Source organism: Lycorma delicatula, chromosome 4, assembly GCF_047948215.1.
Source record: "Lycorma delicatula isolate Av1 chromosome 4, ASM4794821v1, whole genome shotgun sequence".
NCBI lineage: Eukaryota > Metazoa > Arthropoda > Insecta > Hemiptera > Fulgoridae > Lycorma > Lycorma delicatula.
The window spans coordinates 46,123,416-46,150,955 of NC_134458.1; the positions used below are offsets into that span (position 1 = coordinate 46,123,416).

Here is a 27,540-nt window from a genome sequence, read left to right on the forward strand (position 1 = left end):
AATTATTTAGATCGATTTCCGACTTTATTAGTCAAACAGGTTTTTACTAAAACCTTTTTTAAATTTTAACATAGATATTCATCTCAGTCTTGATAAGATATCTTTCCCTGTTTTCCTATAAGCTTTGATTTTGGAATTGTAATATACGTAATAAAATAAGTTGGAAAACTAAATCCGGTGAAATATATTATCCTCAAATACACGGTTTGACTACTTAGTTACATTCCAAAAAAAAAAAAACACGTATATATATATATACGTTTTTTACTCAACTAGTCTCAGTAAAACATACGTCAAATAAATACGGACGAATTATGGATAACTTAAGTTGTAGCTTCATGGAAATTAATCTTCACGTTAATTAATTAATGCTTACTTTTTATCATTATTCGTTTTTTAGATGTATTATATCTACTATACCTGTTATCTAATAATAGACTTCAAACCAACACTTATAGACTTTACAGTAGACAGTACCGTTCTGTATATAGATGAAAATTCCACTTGTTTCATTATCAAGCAAAAACAAGCACAAGCGTAAAAACATTTATTAATCATTTTTTCACCTTTCAATTAAAACTACAATATTAATTAGCCAATTAAAATTATAATAAATTATCACTAACCTTATTATAATTTACAAATTTACAATAACGTTCGTAAATTAATCGACTGTCGTAAATTATGTAACGAGACTGCCTTAATAATCGTGTTTCTGAAACAAAACAAAATTATTCTTTACTTTCCTATCTCTTTCATTCAATTACAGGGGGCCTTTATTACGGATGGGGCACAAGAATACCTCCTGACCATGCTCGGCTGACCGAACTACATTTATGTGGTATCATACCAGTTTGCAGGCTGAGAGCTGAATATTTCATAAGTGCACAAAATTGTATAAAATATTAATTCAACAAAATATCACACGTCATCCGTCATTTTTATTGTTATTATTATGTATTATTCATTTAATTATTATCATTTTGAAATTTTTTATTCGCATTACCTTTTTTTCGTATATAAAAGTTAAAAGTAATTAAAAACCTCCAGCAAAGAAATATTTGATAACTACTACTTTATAGATCTACAATTAATTTAAATCTCTAAAAATATGTGTATTGAATATTTACAAATTTAACTCTTTTTTTATTATTATTATTATTATTATTATTATTATTATTATTTCAATAGTTTGATGCACTTAGCTTATTTTTAATCTCAGAATATCTATTAAATGTTCAGTTACCTGTTTTATTTAATCTCTTTGGTCACTTCTTTAACTGATCTTTATTTACTTTTTATTTCCTTCTAGTAATTAATTATAGCACACTTTTTAGTGGAAGAAAACAACAGAGTTCAAAATGATTTTTTGAAAATTAAAAAACTGGAAGTAGATATATAATCAGTATTCAAGAAAAAAATATTAAAGAATTATTTTTATATTATACAATAAACTGACGTTCCAATTTAGAATAAACTAACGCTAACTGTTACACAAATAGAACAAACAAATATTAACTCTCTCGCTCCCATCCCAACGTCTCTCTCTCTCTCTCTCTCTCTCTCTCTCTCTCTGTGTGTGTGTGTGTGTATGTGTATTGTGAATGAGCGATCACGTACGTTAACGCGTACATGTGTGCATGAATTTTGTATGATAGGCTTGGTAATGAAATAAAGATATTCCATTACCCTTAATTGAACAGAGAAAAATAATGGTATACTCACTAACGGCTCGTTACACATGCACTCGTTTCGGGAACAATATTACCAACAAAAATTGTTTTAAATATTACAAACAGCTACGTTAAAGACATTTTGTCAGTCGTTTCAACCAAATTTCAGCCGACAAAAGCCGTTGACACATTATATCTTTTGTTAAGTTTTAAGTGAAAATTGAGTTCTAAGCAAGGGCTTAAAAATGTTTATGACTATTCGTATTTGTTTTTTGTTAAATAAGATGTGATTTTAGGTTGGATAAGTTGGTCAGCTTCACGCGATGAAACTTTCAGCAATTATTTCCTATTATGCAGCTTCTGGACAGAAGAATAGAAAACAGTTTCCGGAAAGACCTACAGTTAACTTTCCACCAGACCGGACCAAATATACGTCATATATATCGGAACTCAAGACTCTGACCGTAAAAATGAGCACTGAGATCTAATATACGGATTTCAAACCGGAGAAAATGGAAAATAAAGGAAAATTGATAGTTACAAGAGATAAGTAATGAGAAAAAACTATCTACCCAAATACTCTTCCTACTGGAAGAGTACTTTCAAGACCCCTTCCAGTTACTGACGTCCATTGTGCTCGCTATCCCTCTAATTCAGCGCAATATAGCCTCCAGAGAGGGCATTTTTATGGGTAAAATTACTTCCTGAAAATGTAACTCTGCTGTTCTAATAGAGCCAGGATGAATAATTTTGCGTTAAACTGGTCAGTGTTTGCTGAAACCGAGAAGTTTTCTCCAGAAATTAAAGAACTATCCAAGAGCAAGAAAAAATTTTCAAAGTAACTACTTACTACATTCCAGGATTAAACCCAGTACATCCAGAATTTGACTGGACACTTTTTTGAACTTAATTATCCCTTTGTAAATGATAAAATGAGGTGAGTTAAATAAATTTCCTTTGTATTGTTTTTTTACGGTACATCCTTTCTCCCCCCTCCAATTTATAAAGTCTGATTTAAGAATTTTCCATATATATATATATATATATATAATGGTAATAACCATAAGTGATTTATGGTTATTTTCCAATATGCAAAGTTTTATTCCATGGACAAAACGGAATAAAATAATAATACCTATGCTTTAATTACAGAGCAAGCGCGAAATAATCCCTTTAACAAACGCCCGTTTAAAACCCTTTAACGTTCTTAAAAGGGTATAGAAATTGGCTGTAGTTGACTACACACCAATTTTATTCGGAAATGATTCGTTTCTGAAGAAATATCTGTGGTAATCTATTATAATTTAAAGCTATTCTGTATTAAACAACATTAAGAAATGATCAATACTCATCTTGTAACTAAACCTGAAACCCTTGACTTCAAATTTTCATTATAAAAAAAAGGATTCTGGTGGGTCACAAAAAAAATTAAGTGAGTCACGACAACACGAATAATATATGGTTAAAAACCGTTATTCATTTTAAATACACTACTTTTAGAAATATCAAGAACTTCCATGATTTGTTTAATGATATTTATAATCTGTGTGAAAGATCGTTTTTTGAATTAGTGTTTTTAAAATATAAATATAGAAAATATAGAAACAGATGTTATGTTGAACCAAAAAGAAACTTAAAATTTTGTTCATAAAGCTAAGTTTAGCGATTTTATCAGAGTATAAATATTTTTTTTTTGTTTTTTTTTTTTTACTCGATTTTACTCATAGTAAAATCATAGATACTATTATCACCATAACAGCCATTTAATTAAAAACAAGCTGACAACAGAGTTGTAGGACTTTAGTCGTACAATTCTGTTTGTACGACTAAAGTCCAAACAGAGACAAAAGTCTCTGTTTTGTCCAAACAGAGACTGTTTGGACAAACAGAGACACGCGACTAAAGCCACGTTCCGGGAAAGTCCTACAGCTGTGGGTTGTTTCTGATTCAAGGCTTACACACATAACTTAATTTAAAATATTTATCATTTTATTTAAATATATTTTTTCGTTTTTTTAATTCAACGATTCTAACTAAAGCGCGCGCGCATACCGTATTTAATTCACGCGGTTGTAGCGGTACTAGCGGCGATGGTCGGCACTAACTAAACTATTGTAATTTCACTACTTACATAGAACAAATTTTGCTTATACGGTTGGCCGACTGGTGTAGCCGCGAGTCTTAACGTACCAGGCAACGAGTCAACCGACCGAGTTCGAGACTCAGCCAGACCGAGATAGTTTTTAAACTTTAAATATTACTCATTTATTTAATTCTACCGCTCATCTGTGACATCACAACATAGCAGACGAAAAAAAATCATTTTTGGGGTGAGGGTACGATTTTGCAAAACTTTTTTTGCAAACATTTGTATTTGTTTTTTAATTGATAACAAATGCGCCTAAGAAAAATATGACCTTAATTAGGCGAAATGTCGAGATACTGACGGTTATCGTGCTCTGTAGCCCCACCCACTTGACCTTTTAAGTTCAGAATTTAATGACATCAAAGCCCCATATATAGAAATACTTTGACAAAATTTGGTCAAAATCGGTCCAGTAGTTCTGGAGATATATAGTGATTTATAGGCCAACACCGAATACACGTACGAAAATTAACATCCCGAAAATTTTCATCCAATTCTTTTTGGTTTTTTGAGTTCTTTAGGTGTTAAAATGTCATGATTCCATGAAAACCGCTTATTCCTTAATCGGACTGATAACAATACTTTCCCTTCAAGTGCTACAGCGCTATCTAGACGGGAAAGTAAAATGAAAGATGAAGCCTTACAGTGCAAATTTTTGTATTATTATGAAATGTTTATACTTTTATTGGATCACCAGAAGTAATTAATTTTCAGGTGACTAGCACGAAATTAAAATCTGGGAGGCGCTACCGTGGATGATGAATAAAGGGTTAAAGTCCTTTTGTTAAGTACTTGAAAGATTCTGCTTTTTGTAAAATCAATCGATTTTAAACGCATTTTTTTAATAAAATAAATTTCAAAAAGAAAATTTAGCTACTTAAATAATGTTAAATAACGGATAAAAAGATAGATTTTCACAAGTAAGATTTCATTAAATTATTTTTCGATTTACAAATTTCGTGAAACCAAGATTCTACGAGAACTAATAAAGTTAACGAATCGGTAGATAGGTGTATTTCTACTTTTAACGGAGCATCGTAATTTTTACAAATACGCACTGCTCAAAAGACTTTCGGTATACTTTACGCAATACTCATTTCCCATGAAAATTAACACGCATTTGTGATATATATCATTATTTTTTTGTTTTTTTTTTTTTTTTACTTCTGTTAAACCCGATAATTGTAAAATCTAGTGACTACAAAGTGTAAGTGAATAGTTAAATTCAGAATTACAGTTGCGGGATTATTTGATCCGAGTAAATATCAATAGGGCTGGTGGGAGACTTTTGGGGGAAAGACAGAGATAGAAAAAGAAAGAGAGAGAAACAGAGGCGCGGTCATGTAGTATTTAGCGATGGACTGCCGTCGCTAGGCAACCATCGCGCAGAATCTCATCAACGGTATAAAAGGCTGATCCCCTGCATTCGGGCCCATTGGTACATCTACATCTTGTCTCGTATGTCTCTCAGCATCTTTAAGAAGACTGCCAGTTCTCATTCAACACCGACACACATACTCATGCACACAAACACATACATCACTCATCGTTTCCAGTTCAGCATTACACATCTGCTGTGTCTATCTCGAGTGACTTTGTGTAGTACGGACAACGTGCCATCGTTAAGGTATTTTCAAATAATATAATACATCAGTTAAATCTGGATCAACCGTTTATATATTTATATGTTCAAATTGTTTATAGATCTCAAACGAAAACAATCGGTTCATATTTTATTCTACGGTTATCATGCCAGTTAGTTTCTTTTGCCCACACAAGTACAACTTAGCGTGGGTAATTGAATTTCTGTTAAATTTTAATTAATTTTTAATTTACGTATTTAGTCCACCGACTTATTACGTTAACACATTAGAATACCACTATTTGTTTTTATTTTTTTATTTTATTATCATAATTTTTTTGTTAATCACCTAATTTATTTTATTTGTTTTATTTTTATTAACGGAAAAACTACACCTACCAATACGTGTTTTGTGATGACAGACTTGTTAAAGAAATAGCTTAGAAAAAAATAAATCAAAGTATATTTCTATCTTTTTTTCTTTAAAAAACACAACTAAATAATGAACATTATATTTAGTAGATTATATTTTTCTCCAACCTTGCAACGGAGAATTATTTTTTGGGACCATGTTGCGAGAGGCTGGTGGAATAATAAACGTGGCCTATTTAATAAATTTTCGAATTTGTAAATTTTGTAAAACAGTATATTTATGTGTGTGCAATTACTTATTTTTATCAAATATATCTAAATAATTATATTTTACAAAGAAAAAAATATATACATATTTTAATAGTCTGTATTTATTTTTTTACTATTACGTTAAATTGGTCCTACATCACAATCCACCAAAAAAAAACTTGTCGATACATTAATGTAAAATTTTTTATCGATGAAAATATTCGTAATAAAATATTAATAATTAATAAAAAATTATTTACAAAATTAATTTCATAAATTTGTTTCAACCGTATTCATTAAAAATACGAGCTTTTCTGTTTTCTAATCGTTTGGTATTTTTTATTTTAAAATATTGTAATAGAGAAAATAGTGTATTGACGTAACTTCTCAACCGGTTCCTATGTATACAAAGTAAGAAAAAGTTAATACAATATTTCCTGCAAACGAAATTACCCTACAAAAAATCAAATCTCACTTCGATAATTTAAAATTAAATCTATTTTTTGTAAAATAAAATTGTACTGCACAGTAAAATAATTAACTTCATTATTAAAATCTAAGTTAATAATAAAAAAAAATCATATTTTTTTTTATTTTTTTTACGTTCTTAATCCGAAGTGAATTCTTTACGAAACAGGTTGTAATAACATTTAATTATAGGCTGATCATTTCTTTCAATAGTAACGTTAATTATAATCCGATGATTAAAATAAATGTTTATAAATAAATATATTATTTTCATTAAAATACAATACAATTGTACAAATTATTCGAATAAGGGGAAGATTCTATAGGAAATAGAAAGAATTTTTCTTAAAAAGAAAAATGTGTTCCAGGGTACACAATTTTATTTTTTTACGAGCAAACATACACGATTCTTTATGTAAAAATATATAAAAAGTAAACTTTAAAAATTACAAAATTAAATGTATCACAAAGACTAAAGAACTGGCTGATTTGTTTAATAATAGAATAATTTTTAGAATGATATTACAATTAAATTTTTTTTATGTAATATATTTTCTATATCTTACAACCATTGCTAACTTACTTTTTTACTTAAAATAATATATTTCATTCGTACAGATATTTTCATATATTTAATATAATTAAAATTAATTTTTCTGTGGGAAAAAATTAATAAAAAAAGACTGTTGAAACACAATTTTTATATGTTTAAAGTAATCATTTTTTCATTTTTTAAAAATATGTACTAAATAAATCACGTAAATCTAATATTTCAGCTTTGTTTTTATCAAAATAATCGATAATATTACAGGAAAAATACGTTTTAAAAGAATTAATTTTCGCCTCTTAGAAAATAGAAACAATCTATCCATTCAATTGATAATACGTAACAGAAAAATATTACAACATATTTTTATTTATTTATTTTGACACTTATTTTATAAATTTAATTTCTTTTCTATCCATTTTATGTTATGTTTTTTTGTTTTTTCGTTTTTTTTATTAAAAAAAAAAGACAGGTTTAAAATACTTCTGTTTATATTGTAACAATTCAATATACAACTTATTTATCGCATTACAGAAGAATAAAATGGCGATTTCATAAATTAAATAACAGGTAAAAATTAGCTTCTCTTATCATTGATTATAAATAATTTTCTGTTTTGATGATTCTCGGCATGATAAAACGAAGAATAAAAAAATGATGCGATTATGAGAATTAAATTTAAAATGTTTTTTTTAATCTCCCCCTCTCAATTGATAAAAAAGGTTATATTTTTTTTACAAATAATAATCTACTCTTACAATTTAAAAAAAAAAATTGAATTACATAACTAACAATTCTTTCTCCAATCAAATAACTTTTATATGTTTGAATTCATATAAATATATCATCAAAATTGACAATTAAGAACACAACTTATAAGGAAATTTCAAAAATATGAAAAATAATTAAAACTTAGTTATTTCGCTCAACTGTACTCAGTATTTTTATGGAAATATATTCTGATTAAAATTAATAAATTAAAGTAAAATGTAGATATTGAAAAAAACTTAACGTTATGCTATTAAATAAAACTTCTGCTTTATAATAAATACCTGTTTCTGCATTTACGAGTATTTAATATAAAATAAGAACTTACTTTATTACAATAATATTTTTCTATAAGAATTTTAAATCTATATGACATGTTTTAGTTTGATAAAGTTACATAATAAAGTAATTTTCATGCAAAATACAATGTTTTTGCTCAAATTATTTATTCATAAGAAAAAATTGTTTACATAATGCTGATACATGATACAACGATTTCAGCCACTAGAGATGATACAACGCGGAAAAAGAGAGTATATGACCGATCCGCACACGTTTAATGAACTAATAATAAAATTAATACGATTAGTATAATTCAACACCTAACGTTGTATTACACCAACCAGTAAAGGCAATCAAGTCATTCTAGCTGTACATGTTTTTTAATTGCCTGTGTAAAATTAACAACAAACTAAGCGGTCAATTTTCGAATATTATAAGATTCCCATGTGAACAAATTAATATCTAAGTGTTAATATAAAGAATTTTTTTAATACCATATGTAAAATTATAGATAACGATTAACATTTTATACACAATATATAAATCCTATAAGTTATTTTCAATTAAATAGATATTTTTATAAGCTTTATTCTGTCACGACAATTACATGAATTCATTTGTTATACATCTGTTAAATAAATAAGAGTTAAAAACAGTCATAATTCACATGCTGAAAATTTGTGAAAACCAATACTGCGATCTCCGTGACGGAGTGACAGCGCCTCGGCATTTCATCCGGAGGTCCCGGGTTCAAAACCCGGTCAGGCAAGACATACAAAAACGCTACTTTTTCATACGCTACAAAATTCCATATCCATATCATATGCACAAGCTTCATGCTTACGTGGCGATATAATGAAGCAAAAAAAAAAAAAAACACATGTGATACCGGTAAAAATGTAAAGGTAAAAAAAGGTTTGCTATTTAAAACTATTCGTTATACTCCATTCTGTGTTTTATGTTTTAAAATAAACCGTAAATAGGTTAGATTTATAAACGTTGATAACATATATTTCAATTTAAAAAGTTATTATTTGTTTACTCAAATTTATATAGATTTTGATAAACTGTACAGCGATTTAATGAACAGAATAATGATTATCAACATATATATAATAATTAAAAACCAAAAAAGGTCTCAGCAGTAATGGGGAAAAAGTCACTATTATGTACAGTATATAATATTGTAGCTAAAACTAATTACTTTTTAAAAAGATGCGAAAGCAAACTTAAATAGCAGCTTTCAAAAGTTTTTGTTATCGTGTTAAGCCACGCCCACTTTTAGAACTTCAAGAATGGTAGTAAGGTGTTAGTGGATAGTGGGAAACGCCCACTACTCCATTAAACGAATGAAACTCGAATGGGAAGGAAACATATCCCCCCCACTATTATACATTCACTCTTCTTCGTTAAAGTTGATGTTTGTTTAGAAAGTCTTACTTTATAACTCAAGCCGTTATTCTACTCCTTATAAAATTCTTTTTTTATAGCTATAATAATCTACCACAATATTTTAATTCTTTTTTCCATCGGTTACCTGACTAGTTTGATGTTATTCTGTACCCTCTTCTCTTCTGCGCTAACCTCTTTGTTTTGACATATTTGTTATATTCTACATCTTTAATTAATTTATATAAATTCTAATCTTTGTCTCTCTTACAGTTCTTTTATTACTATTGTTAGATTAACTAATTCCCTCCCCGCTACCGAATAGTATATTCTTCCGTTTTAACTGCCTAAGTTTTATTTTATGTCCCTCTCCATTCCGTTTTAAAACCTCTTTGTTTCGAAATTTTTCAATCCGCATAATGTAGAAAATTCTTTTACATTTACAACTTTCAAAAGCCTCCGGCTGTCATTTTGGCTTCCCAATCGTTCATGTTTTGTTATAATAAACCGCTTAGTAAATTATTTTTAAATATTGCTTCCTAATTAATAAACTCTGTTTTATATTATTTTCTGCATAAAAGCTCTACAACTTTATTTTTTACCAAAATAAACCGTTTTCCAAACAAAATAATAAAGTTAATAATCATTTCCTGACGTTTGATATTTTCTATTGTTTTTCTTTATTAATTATCATTTTACTTTATTAATTAAAGGTTTATCCTTTTAAAATTGATATTGTTAAAAAAGTATTAACTTCGTTATTTTTCATTATTAAAAATAATATACAATAGAAATCAAATGTTTGAGGGCTTCATTTTTAATATTAAATGTCAATTAATTTATGAGAGCTGAAAAGTTTTCCTTACGATTAATGATAGAAACATAAAAAAATTGATGAAAAAGAAATTGGAATTTCAATTCAATTTCAATATTTTGAATTTTTTTTTTGTCTTCAGTCATTTGACTGGTTTGATGCAGCTCTCCAAGATTCCCTATCTAGTGCTAGTCGTTTCATTTCAGTATACCCTCTACATCCTACATCCCTAACAATTTGTTTTACATATTCCAAACGTGGCCTGCCTACACAATTTTTCCCTTCTACCTGTCCTTCCAATATTAAAGCGAAAATTCCAGGATGCCTTAGTGTGTGGCCTATAAGTCTGTCTCTTCTTTTAACTATATTTTTCCAAATGCTTCTTTCTTCATCTATTTGTCGCAATACCTCTTCATTTGTCACTTTTCCACCCATCTGATTTTTAACATTCTCCTGTAGCACCACATTTCAAAAGCTTCTAATCTTTTCTTCTCAGATACTCCGATTGTCCAAGTTTCACTTCCATATAAAGCGACACTCCAAACATACACTTTCAAAAATCGTTTCCTGACATTTAAATTAATTTTTGATGTAAACAAATTATATTTCTTACTGAAGGCTCGTTTAGCTTGTGCTATTCAGCATTTTATATCGCTCCTGCTTCGTCCATCTTTAGTAATTCTACTTCCCAAATAACAAAATTCTTCTACCTCCATAATCTTTTCTCTCCCTATTTTCACATTCAGCGGTCCATCTTTGTTATTTCTACTACATTTCATTACTTTTGTTTTGTTTGTTTTCATGCGATAGTTCTTGCGTAGGACTTCATCTATGCCGTTCATTGTTTCTTCTAAATCCTTTTTACTCTCGGCTAGAATTACTATATCATCAGCAAATCGTAGCATCTTTATCTTTTCACCTTGTACTGTTACTCCGAATCCAAATTGTTCTTTAACATCATTAACTGCTAGTTCCATGTAAAGATTAAAAAGTAACGGAGATAGGGAACATCCTTGTCGGACTCCCTTTCTTATTACGGCTTCTTTCTATCACTATTAAATAATCTAAAAAATAAAAATATTTTTTTTTATTAAGGTACATAACATTACAAGAATAATTTTTTTATGCTATTTCGAAATATTATTAGCAATATTATTTTATAATATTATATAATTATTATTTTGAAATATATTAGCTAAATTTGTCATTGTGATTAAGGATTTTAGAAGATACATTTAAAAATAGTAAAGTTCATTCGTTTCCCCGGTAACGAATTACATTGTTGATCTTTCCAAGTGAAACGTTCACCCTGTTGGTTTTAAATAATTCAAAATTTTGTGGATTGTCCGAATTTGAACTCAAAATATACATTTTTTAAAAGGAAACTTACAAAAGAGTATGCTTAACAAATTATTTAAAAATGTTATTTTCTGTAGGCTCTACTAGGAATAAAATATAACTAGTTGGTATCGTTCGCTTGCAAACCAACACCCACTATTAATTAAATCCCACTATGCAACTACTTCTTTCACCGTCAATAAACAAACTAAAAGTAGCTAACAAATTTATTTACAAACAAATGAACCGTACAATTAGTAATATGATGTCATTATCACAGTACGATGACGTCAGCCGCAGTGTAATATTGTATTATTCATAAGTAGCAGTTCCTTTTTACTTACTATTTTCTGCCCCGAGATATAAATAAACAATTAATGTAGTAGTTAATAATGTAACATCATTACACACTCGTTTAACAGGTATAACGTAAAAATAAATTGTTCTGCTTGAGTTACAAAAACGATGCTTTGATCAATTAATGTATATTTATTTAAAAATTACGTGTGCATATTACGAAACAAAATGAAGTAACTACTATAAATTCCTTACTTAATATTCGGATACAACAAAAACAGCATACATAATAATTATCCCATTTAACAATGACCAGCATTATTAAAAAACTTTGAAAAAATAATTAATAATAAAATAAGTAAAAAAAAAAACTCTTTGTAATGCAACTAAAACCTTTCGGTTAAATCAGTTTTTTTTTGTCATCGAGTTACCTTTACATTCATTTACCGTAATGTACTTTTCGTGCAATAAGACGAAATATCTTGTAAACGTGTTAAAATGGAAAATTGTAACAAAATACAATTTTTTTAATAGAGATCACGTTTTGAAAAATAATTGTACAAATATTTGAACTTTACCTTGTGTTAATCGTCGGGGATTTCAGAAGGATGAGAGGGGGACGAAAGTTTACCTGACCTGTTAGTAATTCGCTCCTGGACATGACAAAAATCAGATCCCAAATATTCACGGATATGTACGATAGTAAGATAGTTGTAAACAGCTCTCACCATCAGACTTTATTTTTTATATTATAGATCACTTCGAGGCGGTAAACAAAGAATTAAAGTAAGGGAAAATTACGTAATTTTTATATGGTATATATCATTTGAAAAGAAGTATCCTTTTAAATAGTAAAAGAATCTGAACGGATCAGTAGTTTTTTGAGATTATTGCAGGAAAAGTAACAAGTTAACTGGCTTTATAAAAGAGTATGCATATAAATGATCGCAATGAAACATGGATATCACTTACCCCACCTTTCGAGGCTAAAAGTACTATGTTTTTACCCTTGATGTAATATTAGCACTAGCGTGAGGTGAATCATTTTACAGAGGAATTGTTTAGAATACGAGGTCTCATCATTCCTCTGACTAAAGAACAGCTGCTTAAAGAAGATATTGAGCCTATTGGTTCTATTGAACTTCGTCATCATTCTTTCAAGCAAAGAAATTATTAGATCTTTTATAGAAGTACAATTATCCTTCTTCGAAATACTTTAAATGCTTAATTATAACCCTTTACGCGTTTTAAGATGTTTAATTAAAATTGTAAAATTTTACATTATATATCTATTTAATTATTATATGGCTTTTATGTGCTGAAAAAGATGTGAAATGATAAATTACAAATATAAAAAAAATAATAGTTTACAGCTTTCGAGAACTCACGTCCACAAAAGTAACTGTAGCACAGAATCAAAATCACAATAAAATTTAAAAACAAATCCAAATGTTTTCAAAAATCAAGCGATAGAAGTAAAATCTTTTATCAGATTCATCACGTCAGTAAAAAAAAATAAAAACCAGATGATTATTTAATTGCTTAAAATATACTCTGTTAACATAATTAGCAAACTACCACTTTAAAAGATATTTTAATTATCTAGATATCATATATAAGTTTATTTCCTGAAATAAACATTGCTGTAAACAACATTTTACAGAAAAAAAAACAAATCTTCTAGAAGCTTTATCGAGTTTGTAACAGTTCAAATCTGCACTATTTTTCATTATTGAAATAAAAATATATTACTTACTCGAGACGATAACTAGAACCTCTTGCAGAGCTGTTTTGTGCTTTAAACATCTTTATAGCCCATGGATTGAAAATCGAATGGGAAACTTACAACTAAACACTTCCATTTATATTAATCTCACATAACCTTACATAATTATTTTCATTCTGTTTCTTTTATACATTTATTGAACTGAAAGGAGGAAATTTCACAAGTAGTATAAACATATTACAAGTTACAAAGTATGCTACGGATTTTAAAGAAGTAGTTTAAAGGATTAAATGCACTTCTCCGTAAGTTATAATATTTCTCAAGTATTGTCAAAAAAATGATAAAACAACTAATATTGTAGCAAAAAGTATATAATGGAAAACTAAGATAAAGTTTTAGTACTTTATACTTATTATAATTAGATTGTCCGTACTGGATTTAGTTCCTTCTTTATCCGGTAGAGAGTGCTGCCGTGTTTGATTTTACCCATCAGACTGTTGGTACGACTGTAAGTGAAACGTTACGTCATTCAGAAATCTATACCGAGAATTATTTGAATTAACCTAAAATTATTAAATTCTGTTCAAAAAATTACTATTAACTTCAGTCTAACAGTTTTAATATAATTTTATACTTATTTTAATTACATATTAATTTACGCGTAAATTTATTAATATAAATTAAAATGATTTGTAGTAAATTGTAATAAATTAGTTACTATCCGTAGAAAGTTTAATGAATTAATATGAAGAGTATAAATTAAACTTTTATCACTGTATTTAGTTTTAATTGCCGAGAAATAAAATCTTAAATCAAAATTACTTACTTCATAAAAAGTAAATATAACAGCTTTTATTCCCCTCAACATTAATTATCAGTCTCTAATAAACTATAATAATAAAACTGAGAACATATTTATACCTAGCTAAGTATCTACACCTATATTTATATCTAACTAAGAACATATGTTATACCTCCCAAAACAAATAATAGATCAGGTAATCTTACTTAAAATTTGTCATACTCAGAAAATTGTGTAACATTCATTAAAGATCGAATTTCATAACTTTCTGTTTACGTGAAACGGAAAAAAAATTACTTCAGATTTTTTTTAAGGCTATAGGATTACCTGATATCTAAGGCGTCATGCGTGGGAATCGGTTAATGGTGATAAACATTTACAGGAAATAGGAAAAAAATTACCAGTATTCTAAATTGTAACTCAGCTGACTTTAGCTTCTTACATTTCACTAAAATTATTGGTGAAAAACTCTTTCTGATTAATTTACAGTTTAAATTTCAAAAAAGAACTTATATTGTGCTAGGACAGACTTTATGCAAAACATAAATCATTCTGATAGAATCAAACATAGATTTATGAATTTTTTGCTAGGTCTCACAACTACAACAGTCGTAGACACCCTGAATCAGACACAAATTGTTTTGTAAAGGCGTGACATTCTCAAAAAAAAAAAAAATAAGAAAACTCCTAAACTCTCTAAGGAAAATAAGAAGCGATATTGTTCCCTTTATTCTCTTTAGTGAGATGAATATACTGTTGCATATCAGTATGCCAAACCCACTGAAATAATAATTATCGTAAAATGAAATATATAATTTAAAAACTGTAATGCAAAATAAATATATTATTACAAAGCAAAAAATTAATAGTACAGGAAGCAGATATACTGAAATCAAAATATTTTGCAGGACAGACATGAAAAGAAAAGTGCAACCAACTTTGACTGTTATAAAAGGGCTGAAATATTATTTTTATTTTTAAAATTAAACGTTTTTAAACTTTTAACCACGAATGATAAAACTGTAGTACAAAATAAATGAAATCACTGTTACGGATGTGTTTTTTTTTGGTTTTTTTTTTATGTTACAGTTTATTTATTGAAATTAAATGTAAAAACCATCTAAATACATTACTTACACAAATGAAGGCCTCGATACAATAAAAATTCCATGGCTAATGATTCAGAAAAAGAGCTTAAAACCACTCATAGCACCGCAACTACTAGTAAATATTCCAGCTTCAGTCATGTAAACCACAAAAGCACTTTGAAACACAACTCTACAAACGCAATAAAACTCTCCCGTAGTCAATGTTATGCGAGAGTTAGTTCACAGAACACAGAGGGCTAAAAGTTATAAAAAAAAGTATAAAAAAAGGAACATAATTCACCGTCATATTATTTTGTTCTTTTTATACTTTGCAGTTTACCACTCAAAAAAAAAATTAATAAATAAATAAAATGTATTAGCAAATATGAAAATTAAATTAAAACGCTTAACCAAATGGAACATGGTATTTCCTACAATCGAGATTAATCCGAGCTATTTAAAATTGTTTACTATCCAAGCTATTAACCAGACAATATTACTTGGTGTTATGATGCAAAATCGTGCAGTTTGAATTTCTTAGATCCAAAGTACATCAGGAACAAAGTTACTGTACTCCTTATGTATAAATATCTTTATTCTATCTTATATCAAAATAACTGTCTAATATAATTGATAATAATCATGATGTATTCGATAAAAAAGAACGTTAATTTAATTATATATCTGTTAGTGGGATAAAAAAATATTGAAGAAATTATAAAATAGACTACAGAAAATATCAATGAATAGTTTTTTTTAATATACCTGTATTGAAATACTATAACCGCCAACAGTTATGGGGCACTAATTACTCCTATGTAAAAAGGCACGGCAAAGCTCAGGAATAATAAGTAAACAATTACCGAACTGTCTACAAAAACTAAGGGTGTGTATTAAATTGGAAATTTATTTTATTTTTTGTAGGTAATTAATTATTAGTATGACAATTTTTTTTAAACTTTTACACAGGAAAAAAGGTAAGTTTTTAAAATTTAATAGAAATAATCTAACATATTGTTGAAATAATCCAAAATGTTATAATTTGAAACAAATTACCTTAATATATGGTAAAATATTTTTACTTAAATACTCTTCATCCGAGTAGTTGTTTTGACTTCCTAGCTAACCTGAGAAAAGCTAAGTCCTTTATCTTATCTTTATTATAAATTAAAAAAACTAATAGCTGATAATTTTAAAAACGCTCTCTTTTTTAATAATATCATCGCTATTTCTGAATAAATCTGGTTCAGAATTCTCCACTTTCAATATTACAGTTCAAAAACACTAAGTTCGTCGTTGAAGCTTAAGTATGAAATGAATGAGGGATCGCCTTCTGTCCGACACCTCTTACCGTTTTATCATTTTGACTTCACAAAATATAGTGTTGTGAAGGTACAGAAGTCTTCATCAGACCCCTTAACTATATCACAACTGAGGAATCGGGTAGAAAGCTATAAGGAAAGCTATCTTTCTGTCAAAAGCCTTTATCCGAAGACCCTTTGTAGATCATCATAACGTTATAGCCGAGAAAGTTCACGTAGACAGTATTTTGAAAGTATGCAACGCCAGACTTTTTCATTAATATAAATAAGTTTATTTTTATTTTCGGGCAATAAAAATAACACGATCAAGGTTTCCCGTTCTATAATTATACATAAAAAGTATTTATGTATAGATTTACACGTTTCCCCTAATCTCTCAAAGAGATTAATTAGTAGATTAGTTAATAAATTACCTAATTTATTTAATTAATATTAAATATAAAAATATTTATCCTTAAATAAAAAAATGATGGCAAAAACGAATGTAAATTAAAAAAAATAAAATAAAAAGATGATTAGTTTAAACTAAGGATATGAAATAGTAGAAAGTGTAACAGATTATGTATACTCAGAAAGGAAAATAAATGTAAAAACGTTTGGAAGTAATAATTAACTAAATAGACGCATTAAAATATGATTGGTATTCTATTGGAATCTCAGGAATGGCAGACGTAAAGTGATCAAGGGATTTTACCGGCGAATTAATCCACTTATGATATATATATATATAAATATATATATTTATATATGAAATATGGCGACTAACTAAATAAATAATGGAAAGGTTGAAAAATACACAGAAAAGAAAGAATATACTGATGTAATAGTATTAAGAAACTGAAAGGGGAATAGTTGACCGAAATGAATTTAGAGTTTGTAAAAAGAACTCTTACGAAAAAATAGATATAAGCGAAGCATATTGCAAGACTGAAAGATAAGAAATGGACCCATATTCCATATTAGAAGAAAAAATGATACAACAGAAAAGAGTTATGATATTTTAAATACTTGAGGTATTTTATTCATCAAAACAAAATAATATAAAAAAACTTTAAAGAAGCCTACATCAGAAGAATGAAGTCGAAGCCTAAAAAGATTAAAAGAAAAAAATACTTGAAAAAATGTTTACCTCCCTATAAAAAAAAAATCATGCTATCGAGGAATAAATAAATAAAAATCATTTTTATCCGCAATTACTTATCGGGTAACATCATGTTTGGATTTCAAGTAATTATTATCCCATAAAAAATGGTTCTAATGGGATATTAATCGATTGAATTGAGTTTTGATTAAATACTATTTACGCTTGATTGTTTTTTAAATTCTTACAAATCACTAGTTTAATTAAAGTAAAATATTTCAATGATTTTTTTTTTAATACATATATATATATAAAACACGGAACGGTGGATAAAACGGTAACATATCATACACTACAGTGTTGAAATATTTTTTTACACACACTAGAAGAGAAAAAGAGCCTGGTATGTTTAGTCGTAGTGGAAAGGGGTCAAACTATCTCCCTTCCGTTCTCGAATGACAAAAATGGACCGAATTCCGGGCGTGCCACCCTTAACGTAGTTTACTCCACTCACACATTGCAAATACTTGCTGCTCCTCTACAAAACATCCCCGCGAATTATTTGGGGAAGCTACAACGCTAAAATAGCTTTAAAATTAAATTAATTAATAGACCGAAACAATAACACGTCGTCCATCCCGGAATTCCACACGCAATTGTAAAAACAAATTACATCCGAACACTGCCATTCTGTATATCACTTTAATGGTAGTTTTGTGTTGTTTTTTTAAACCGCATTTAAATACCTTTGAAAAATTATTTTATTATAGTTTCTTTAAAAATTATTATGTAAACTTCAGTGAAAATTAAATATCAGTTAGTAATTAAGGTATATCTAGAACACCTTGATATCTACATTAAATCGCCTTTTTTTTTAATAGATAATACTTTTTACGGCTTTTTTATTTGGTTACTGCCTTTTTTAATTATATGATCTATTTTATCAAATTTTTACTTATATTCTAAAGTAAACAGTATCTGTTATTAAAAATTTCTAACAGCTAAAATCGGATATATAATCCCAATTTGTAATCTGACTTTATCCATAACAAAACAGAATGTAAATTCAAATGTTTTTTCATAAAAATAGTACAACTTTTATTTCTTAAAACTCTTATAAAATAATAATTCATGAAAATAAAGTTTTGTTTCAGCAAAAAATTAGTATTATTAATTAAAACAGTCTAACATTCAGTTTGGTAGTCAGTACCAAGTGGTTTACGTCAGTTCGTACATTTTTTTTTTCTAACTATAAAGCATTTAATTAGAATTAGCCTTTTGAATGCCGGTAACTTCCTACACGTAAATATATTTCCAAAAATATTCTTTTTACTTATTACATCCTTATACATACTTCCTTTCTACATACTTTCTCCGAGAACAAAGTTAAGACGCTTTGAACGTATGATTTAATCTTACTTAAAAGATTACAAGATAATCGAAAAAATGTTTATAATAACATTAAAAATTATATAATCAAATACACTTGTTATATCACGATTATGAAATTACTTATTCACAGATATAAACCGATGAAAATTTTTAAACGTACAAATAAAATTAGCATAGTGAATAATCTTTGTAAACACTTACCTGTTAAAAAGTTTAAAGAATTAATTAATGAAATTTCATCTTTTCATAAGAAACTTTTACTAAAGATGATATAATATAATTATCTTAATATAATATTTAAATAACAGGCATTCTAATAAAAGTAATTTTTACCTTTACTAATAATCTAACATTGTGCAATCATTAACTTACAATGTTACTTTTAAACAATTTTGATATAATATTAACTTTTTAATACATATTTATGTGGTATTATTTTTATACTGCAATTAATGAATTACTCGTATTATTTATAATACATTCCACTTTGTTGTATTAATTTTAATATAACACAAACATACACAGATATATTTATTTTATTGTTTTAATATTTTCAATCTGATGATGCAGTCTAAAACCAACGAAATAAAAAAAAGTAATTAATTTTGTTTTTACGTATTAAATGTCAAATTTAAAAGTAATGTTAACAGTTACATGCCGTTGAAAAGTCTTATAATGAGTAGTATTAACACGTAAAGTTTTTTTGACGAATATTATTTTCCAAAATTAGTAAAATTTAAATTGTTTATATATAAATTTATTTTTTCCAATCGAATTGTTTTATGGGCGTTAGAACTTACTTTAAAACTACAGTAAAGCAAAGCTTTTTTCTAATCTTCATATTTCTTCTAAGGCGGAGTAGGAATAATTGTTATACACTTGTAAGGTTATATACGTATAAACCTTCTTATGTAAGAAACGTTTTGTAGAATTCTATTTCAAATTCACTGTTAAAACCCAGTGATACTTATCAATTTACTAAAATTAAGGTTGGTGTTAATTAATTTAAAGGTACATTCACACGCGTATTTGTATCATATATATACCCCTATCACGTTAATATGATGTTTACATCGCAAGCAACTGGCCGTTTTATCAACTCTGTAGCTCAGTCCTATTAATTTACCCGTGAATGAAATGCAATCGTTGCAACACGAAGATCACCGACATTATAGTATGAATTTAATACAAACAACAAACGTAGACGAATTTTAATAATATATGAACTTACGACTACCCGCAATAAACGTCATGGCATCGTACTTAAAAAAATTAACACGTTATTAAATCATATTAACATTAAAGTTGATTCCATTAAATTATCTTAAAGCATTGTTTTATGATTATTTTATTAACCCTTTTTTTAATAATTAAATAAATATATAATTTATGATAAAAAAATTTACGCTAATAAATTCTTACGTTTTTATTTATACACTACTAGACCCGGCAATGCTTCGCTATTGCTAGATTTTATTATATTTATAGATTAGATGAACACAATTGAAAGTTTGATAAAGCATTAAAAAACTGGACATTACGGAACTTCACAAAGTTTAACCTTTCACTTTATAAAAGTCAGAATGTAAATAAATCCAATTGGCAAAACAACAGCGCTACCTATCGAATTTAATTCAAACTACTCTCTAAACACGGTCTAGGTGGAAAGTAACTTTTTAACGAAAAGAGATTTGGCTGCAAAAGTATCACAATTAATACTGAACATTAAGAAACTTACAAAACATTACGGAACTTCACAAAATTTAACCTTTCACTTTATAAAAGTCAGAATGTAAGTAAATCCAATTGTCAAAACAGCACTGCTTATCGGATTTAATTCAAGCTACTCTCTAAACACAGTAGTCGGTTCAAAATACCCTTAACTTTCTTTCTTCTGGTCAGATCCAGGATTTCAGTAGCTTTAAACCTTTTCCGAACAACGCGGATCATTTTGCAAAAACCCGCGCTTAATCGGTTTGGTAGATTTTTAATCTACAGCAGACACACATACGAACATTTCCTTTTATAAATGTAGAAGAAGAAAGTCTGTTTGTATATCTGTTGTTTGTTTCGTAAATATCTCGATATTGGCGCTACCTAGCGGGTATAGTTTTTGCAAACATTTTTCTTTTCACATAACTAATATATAATCTAAATATGAGCCAAACCGGTCCATAAATACAATTTATCTAAATATTTCAACCCCAGCGCCACCTAGCGGGTCCAAACCAAAGTTTCATCGCAATCGGATGAATGTTATAGAAACGCAGACACAGGACAAACAAATATACATTCATTTTTTATATATAGATTTTAAACATTTAGTTTAAAATGACATTTAATAAAACAAAAAATAATTATGAAATCTATTTTCGAAACGATCGTTAAAATACAATATTCGAATAAAATACAAACATTAAGTAAGATCAACAAAGCATTATAATTTAATCATTTTTTTTCTACAAAATTCGTTCGAAAAAATGATAATATTCCTCTCTTTTTTTAAGCGAACACTCCTTTATTCTTAAAAAAAGATAACTACTTTCGATTACCGTTTTAATTTATAATTTTGCAAGTTAGGATACACCTTGGACTCAATTTTCTTTTATAAATTTAATATTGTACCTTATTTCAACAATATAAGAAAACATTAAAACATCAGAATACGGAATAAAAATTAATGATAAAAAAAGACAATAGTACTGAGAGTAGAAGATAACAAACCAACATTTTATTTATAAAATAAGAATGAACGATTAAAACAATTCAGATACTTAGGTACCTACATTAACTGAAATATTCAAAAGTGAAAACGAAAAAATATTAAAATATTAGTAATTAAATAAGGGTTTAATAGAAAGAAGTAACGGTTAATTACTAAAATGGAATTAAACTTGGGGAAGCCTTTTGTGAAGTACTACATTTGGAGTGTACTTCTATATGAATCTGAAATACAGGCACTGAGAAAAAATATAGAAGGTAAAGGTTGGAGCCCTTTCAGTTGTGACCATGGAGGAAGTGGGAGAAGAATAAATGAACAGGCAGGCAAGGAAAGTTAACGGGAATACTCGTAGAACAGTTCAGAATTAGAAAGCTAGCTTATTGGGACATATCATGAGAACAGAATGGTGAAGTAAAACCCTGCTAGAAAGATCACTGAAAGATTAAAAAAAAGAAGCTAGAAAATATTAAAAATTACTGACGATCTAAAGGTACTTTACTCGACTTTTTACTGTTCCATTTATTTATTATTACTTAAAAGTGAAAGTACAGTGATCGTGTTAAAAATGGGGTATCGGATTTTTTTTAAATCTTTATGTTTTAGGGTCCAACCAGTTCATTTAGACAAAAACACATTATGTACGTACGTGTGTAAACCAGTTTTGATTGTCTTCAGAGGCATTTTATAGGAAACGCTTTAAGCAAATTTGTTACATAAAATGAATATATAAACGATCCAAAATTTTTTTTCAAAAAATCAATCCCCATTACTTAAAGCTGAATTATGTTTTATGTATTTTTTATCTCTGCTCGGTTTAAATATTTTTTGGAAGTTTATACTTTACGTACAGAGCTATGAAGAAATGTACAACCTTTTTAAATAATTGGCCCTCAGACCTATAATGTAGAAATTTCTTAGCCTCTGTTGAAGGGTATGTTAGATTTAGAAATAATTTTACTAATATTTGTTAAGCTTAACCTATATATGAATATTTTTAGAACTTTTTTTAAATTTATTTCCCAGCTCAAAAAAATCTTCTTTTTTTTGTTTTTTGGCTCTACCTCTTTCAATTTTTATTACTAAACTTTTTTTTTTTATTTTTTTCCTCGCTTAAAAGGCTAATAAAATTAAAGTAGCTCTGGCATCTATATTATATTCCACATCGAAAATGAGAAGCAACTTTTTCATTATTTTCATAAAAGTTACACTTATTTTTAAACAATCCACTTTTATATTAATCTTTATTTTTCGTATTTGGGAACACTTCTTTACAAATAAATTTTTCATAAATAAATATTCTTAAAGATAAATCGATAAATCTAATTCATTCTATGATATGTTACACATATTATATACCCAAAGTGTTAATTCATCAAACAAAGAAAACATGAAATAATATGTAACACTAAACTTACTTTTCCATATTATAGTTTTCCATTTTCAGGTAAATTTTCATTATCCTATTAACAGAGAATTATATTTAATTAGATTTTACAAGTTAAATGTAGATTTTCCTCAGGAAATATATAAATTAAAACTCACATTATAGATTAAATAATAATTATTATTATTATATATTGACTCAAACCGTTGAATAAAAAGGCATCTAAGCCTTGTAACACTGAATTAAGGCATAAATATTTATGAACATAATTTTGTATTTATATACGGTAAGTAAAATTACAGAAATATTGAAATTTTAACAAAAATTCGTGTAATGTTAAAATATATTGTTTTTTTTTTAATTCCTTATTTTCCATGATTATATGAACTTAAGTGTCCAGGTAAAGTTACAAATTGAACGAAAATGAAAAAAACATTACTATGTGTGTCAGCTAACACAAAATAAAAAAATTAAAACTGTTTTTTTCATATTTGCATGGAAATTTATTTGATTCCCGATAATTTGAACAATATTTTTTCCTGAATTTCAATTTTCTAGGATATCAGAAATGTATATTTATTGCACGCAAAAAAAAACAAAGGATAAAGGAAGAAGGTTTACATAATATAAGCTTATAAAAGGCGATACAAAATGAAAATGTTTTGAAAAAGTTATCCATAAATGATTCATTTCATTTTCCTTTTTTAAAATATCAAAATCTTATCTTAACGTTTAATATAATTAATCAGTTCCTAAAAAAAAAAACCATGGTCAAGCAGGATTTGTTTTTAATTATGTATTATAATTAAAAGTACAATAATTCCGATACTATTCCGTTGAGAAACCATAAAGATTTAGTAGAAATTCACTAATTTGTCATATATATATATATTTCATCTTAAATAAATAAAGATCTCTTAATTTTTAAGAAAAAAATTATTTATTAACGCACAATCAAAAATATTTAATACAAAAAACAAAATTTTCTTTAATATTATCTAACTTTGCAAAAAAATAATATTCTACATTTTTTTTATATGTATTTTGTTAGAATCATATATTTTATGAGCTTTTGAAACGATCTTATTAACTGCGGTTACCAAATTACATCGGGGATAACTGAAATTCAAATTCGGTTAAAATAAGAAGGATAAAAAACCCTTTCTTATGAAAAGGCGTGAGGTTAATTAATTTAATTTCTCACTATATTCCGGAAGTTATAAAATATTAATTTTTTACTCTTTCATTCATTTTCAATATCGCCGATTATATTTTTATTTAAGTCGAAAATTTTCTAAAAACATTCCGAATCGATGTAGAGGATAATTTAAAATTTAAATGAATACCGACAATCAAGGTTTTGCGACATCACTGAACAGATGGTCAAACATCGGCTAACCTTAATCGCTAAACCAATAATAGGGTGATTAAAACTGATGGATACGAGTTGTGATTTATAATTGAATTATTTAAATTCTACTTTAATTCTTTAATTTTGCTCTAAATTTTTCACTGAAAAATACAGCGAAGTGTATAAGTTTAACTCAAATGATTTTAGCGAATCAAGAAAAAAAGAAAACTAAATATTTTTAAATCGTTTAACCACCGATTTCTCAAAAAAATAATATTTAAATTTTATTTTTCAAAAAATGTCACGATTATTAAAAATAGAAAATTAACTTTTATTCGGTATTAAAACGACTGGAATCTCATTTTACTAACCGATATCTGAATAAACAGTAGGTCCTTTTTCCTGAGTAATATCGCACGTAATAAGACCGGATCTTTATTTATGCCCGTTCGATAATAAAAATAAAATCGTAATACTCTTTTTCAGTCTGCTTCCTTCTTTACATTCTCGTGAAGAAAGTATAAGTAATTTTAAAAATATAGTACATAAAATTAAAGAATTTAGGTGAAAAGAAAATATGAAAAAAGTCGCAAGATCCGATAATCGTAGACCATTCAACTGTGATATTCGCGCTGGCAGGATGCCACTAAAGGACGTTTCCTGTCAACCGCTGAAAAGCTGCTGTCCCAGGAAGCAGCCAGTTAAGCAATCATTCCACAAAGGAGGGTACACGTCTATAGTTCGCAACGTAGTGCGTGCGCATATCTAGATATGTGTATGTAAAAATATTAGTAAACAAGCAACGCGATTTAATAAAAAAATATTCTCAGAAATAAAATTATACATATTACACCGTCTGATCGATTTAACGAACAACTTTTGATTTTATTGGTATAAAATAATTTTATTAATTAAAAAATACGTATTTTTATGAATAATTTTATTTATAAAATTATATAACTGAGCATTTTTAAAAATATTTTATTCTGTTTGGAAAAATATTTCTGTTACGGTAACAGATATTATAAAGCTCTTTTAACTGAAAAAGTTTTTTTTTTAATAATCTCCATTAAGAATTAAAATACTTCATAAAATAATGTACCAATGAAGAAATAAAATATTAAATTTTAATTAAAATAGTATGAAACCTTTTTTTGAGAAATTCAGCAATGAAATTTGAATGAAAAAATAATTTTTAAATAGTAATTTAAAAAAAATTTTGTTTTAGAACAGTAATTGTTACATTAATATAATAAGGACTCTAGTCGTACAATTTAGAACTTAAATTCATGAAATCCCTTAAAAAACCTTCAAATATTTCGAAATTATCGTTTCGGGTGGTTCTATTTAATTGAAAATTTTTTTTATACTAAAAAATACTTCTTAAATGTAAAATACTGCAACTTTTCATCGTAATTATGTAACTTTTACATCAGGTTGAGGCCGACTGAAACTTGACACAATTCTAATTTAACTTCTCGTTAATTAGATTATAAATATAAAATTCTACGAGGAAAAGATTATTTTTTTGCGTGAAATTTAAGCTTTTACTTTGAGCTAGCTTTTCTATAAAATGAGTTTTAAAATTTTAAAGGCAAATTTAAAGGTGAACGTGTAATAAATAAAAAATGATTTATTTTGTGAAAACTGATAGATAAATAAGAAAAAACTGACTGTTCAAATTAGCAAATCGATAGTATTTATAAGTACATATACATACACACACATACAAATCATACCTTTCAACTCGGCCACCTAAATCAGCTTTTTAATAAACTTTTTTAACTTTTTTCTTCTATTTCTAATTATGATCAAAAAGGCTATAAAAACAATATAAGTAATAAAAAAATACCCACACGCACAGATAATATTTATTTAACTATAATCACGTTTCACCACCGTTTAACATGTGAGCAACATCATTATATACAACTATTATTTCCTTATAGATACCTCCTGTATGTAAATTTCCGTTATTTTTAACGCGTTAAGAAACTCAATACAAAATTTTTATAAGATTAAAGGATTTCCTTTGATATATATACACACGTTTTTTTTTTTGTAAAAGAAAAGTAAAATAAGTAGAATCCAATTTTAGATTACCTTAATAAACCTGAAAATTTATAATTCGATTAGGTTATAAAGTAAAAAATGAAAATAAAAATTATAAATATTTTTATTAAAAAAAAACCACTTAAAAGATGTAATCCATAAAATCCATTAAAATTTAATCCAAAACTTATCAACTAAATTATTAATGAACATAAAAACGTTCATTATATATATTTCTGTACATATAGTTATACAAAGAAAGAAAGAAAGAAATTAACCAACTTTTATAGACGGGCAAACACGTGTATTAACGTATGTGGCGATTGTTTACTGGAACACATTTTCTTTCTGCAACATTTAATGAATATAAATAACTAGAATGAAAAGTAATCTTTAATACATTTTAATATTTATTTAAATCTTCTATTAAAGTTAAATTATTCACTCAAAATTCTTTCAGAATTTTCTATGAATTAGATAAAATGTAAAAGACTTCAAATGAAAGAAAGATAAAAAAAATTCTTCATTAAATTTCATAATTCCAATAATTCTTTTTCCTTTTATACGGTTTAAAGATAATAACACTGATATTTTTAAAAAAGGAATCATGTTTAAATTTTTACCCGTAAAGATTATTTAAGCGAATATATGATCGTTAAACCGATATAAGGGATTTTATTTTTAATATTTTACAT

At 27.1% G+C, this 27,540-nt stretch overlaps 1 long non-coding RNA gene across 1 annotated transcript in view; it reads right to left on the bottom strand.

Annotated features, from left to right (window-relative positions):
• LOC142322846 (uncharacterized) overlaps window positions 1-27,540 on the bottom strand; it is a 290,714-nt gene that overhangs the window by 127,391 nt on the left and 135,783 nt on the right. The window contains exon 2 of the long non-coding RNA XR_012755947.1: window positions 627-715. This is a non-coding gene — a long non-coding RNA (uncharacterized LOC142322846). The remainder of the gene's footprint in view (window positions 1-626; window positions 716-27,540) is intronic.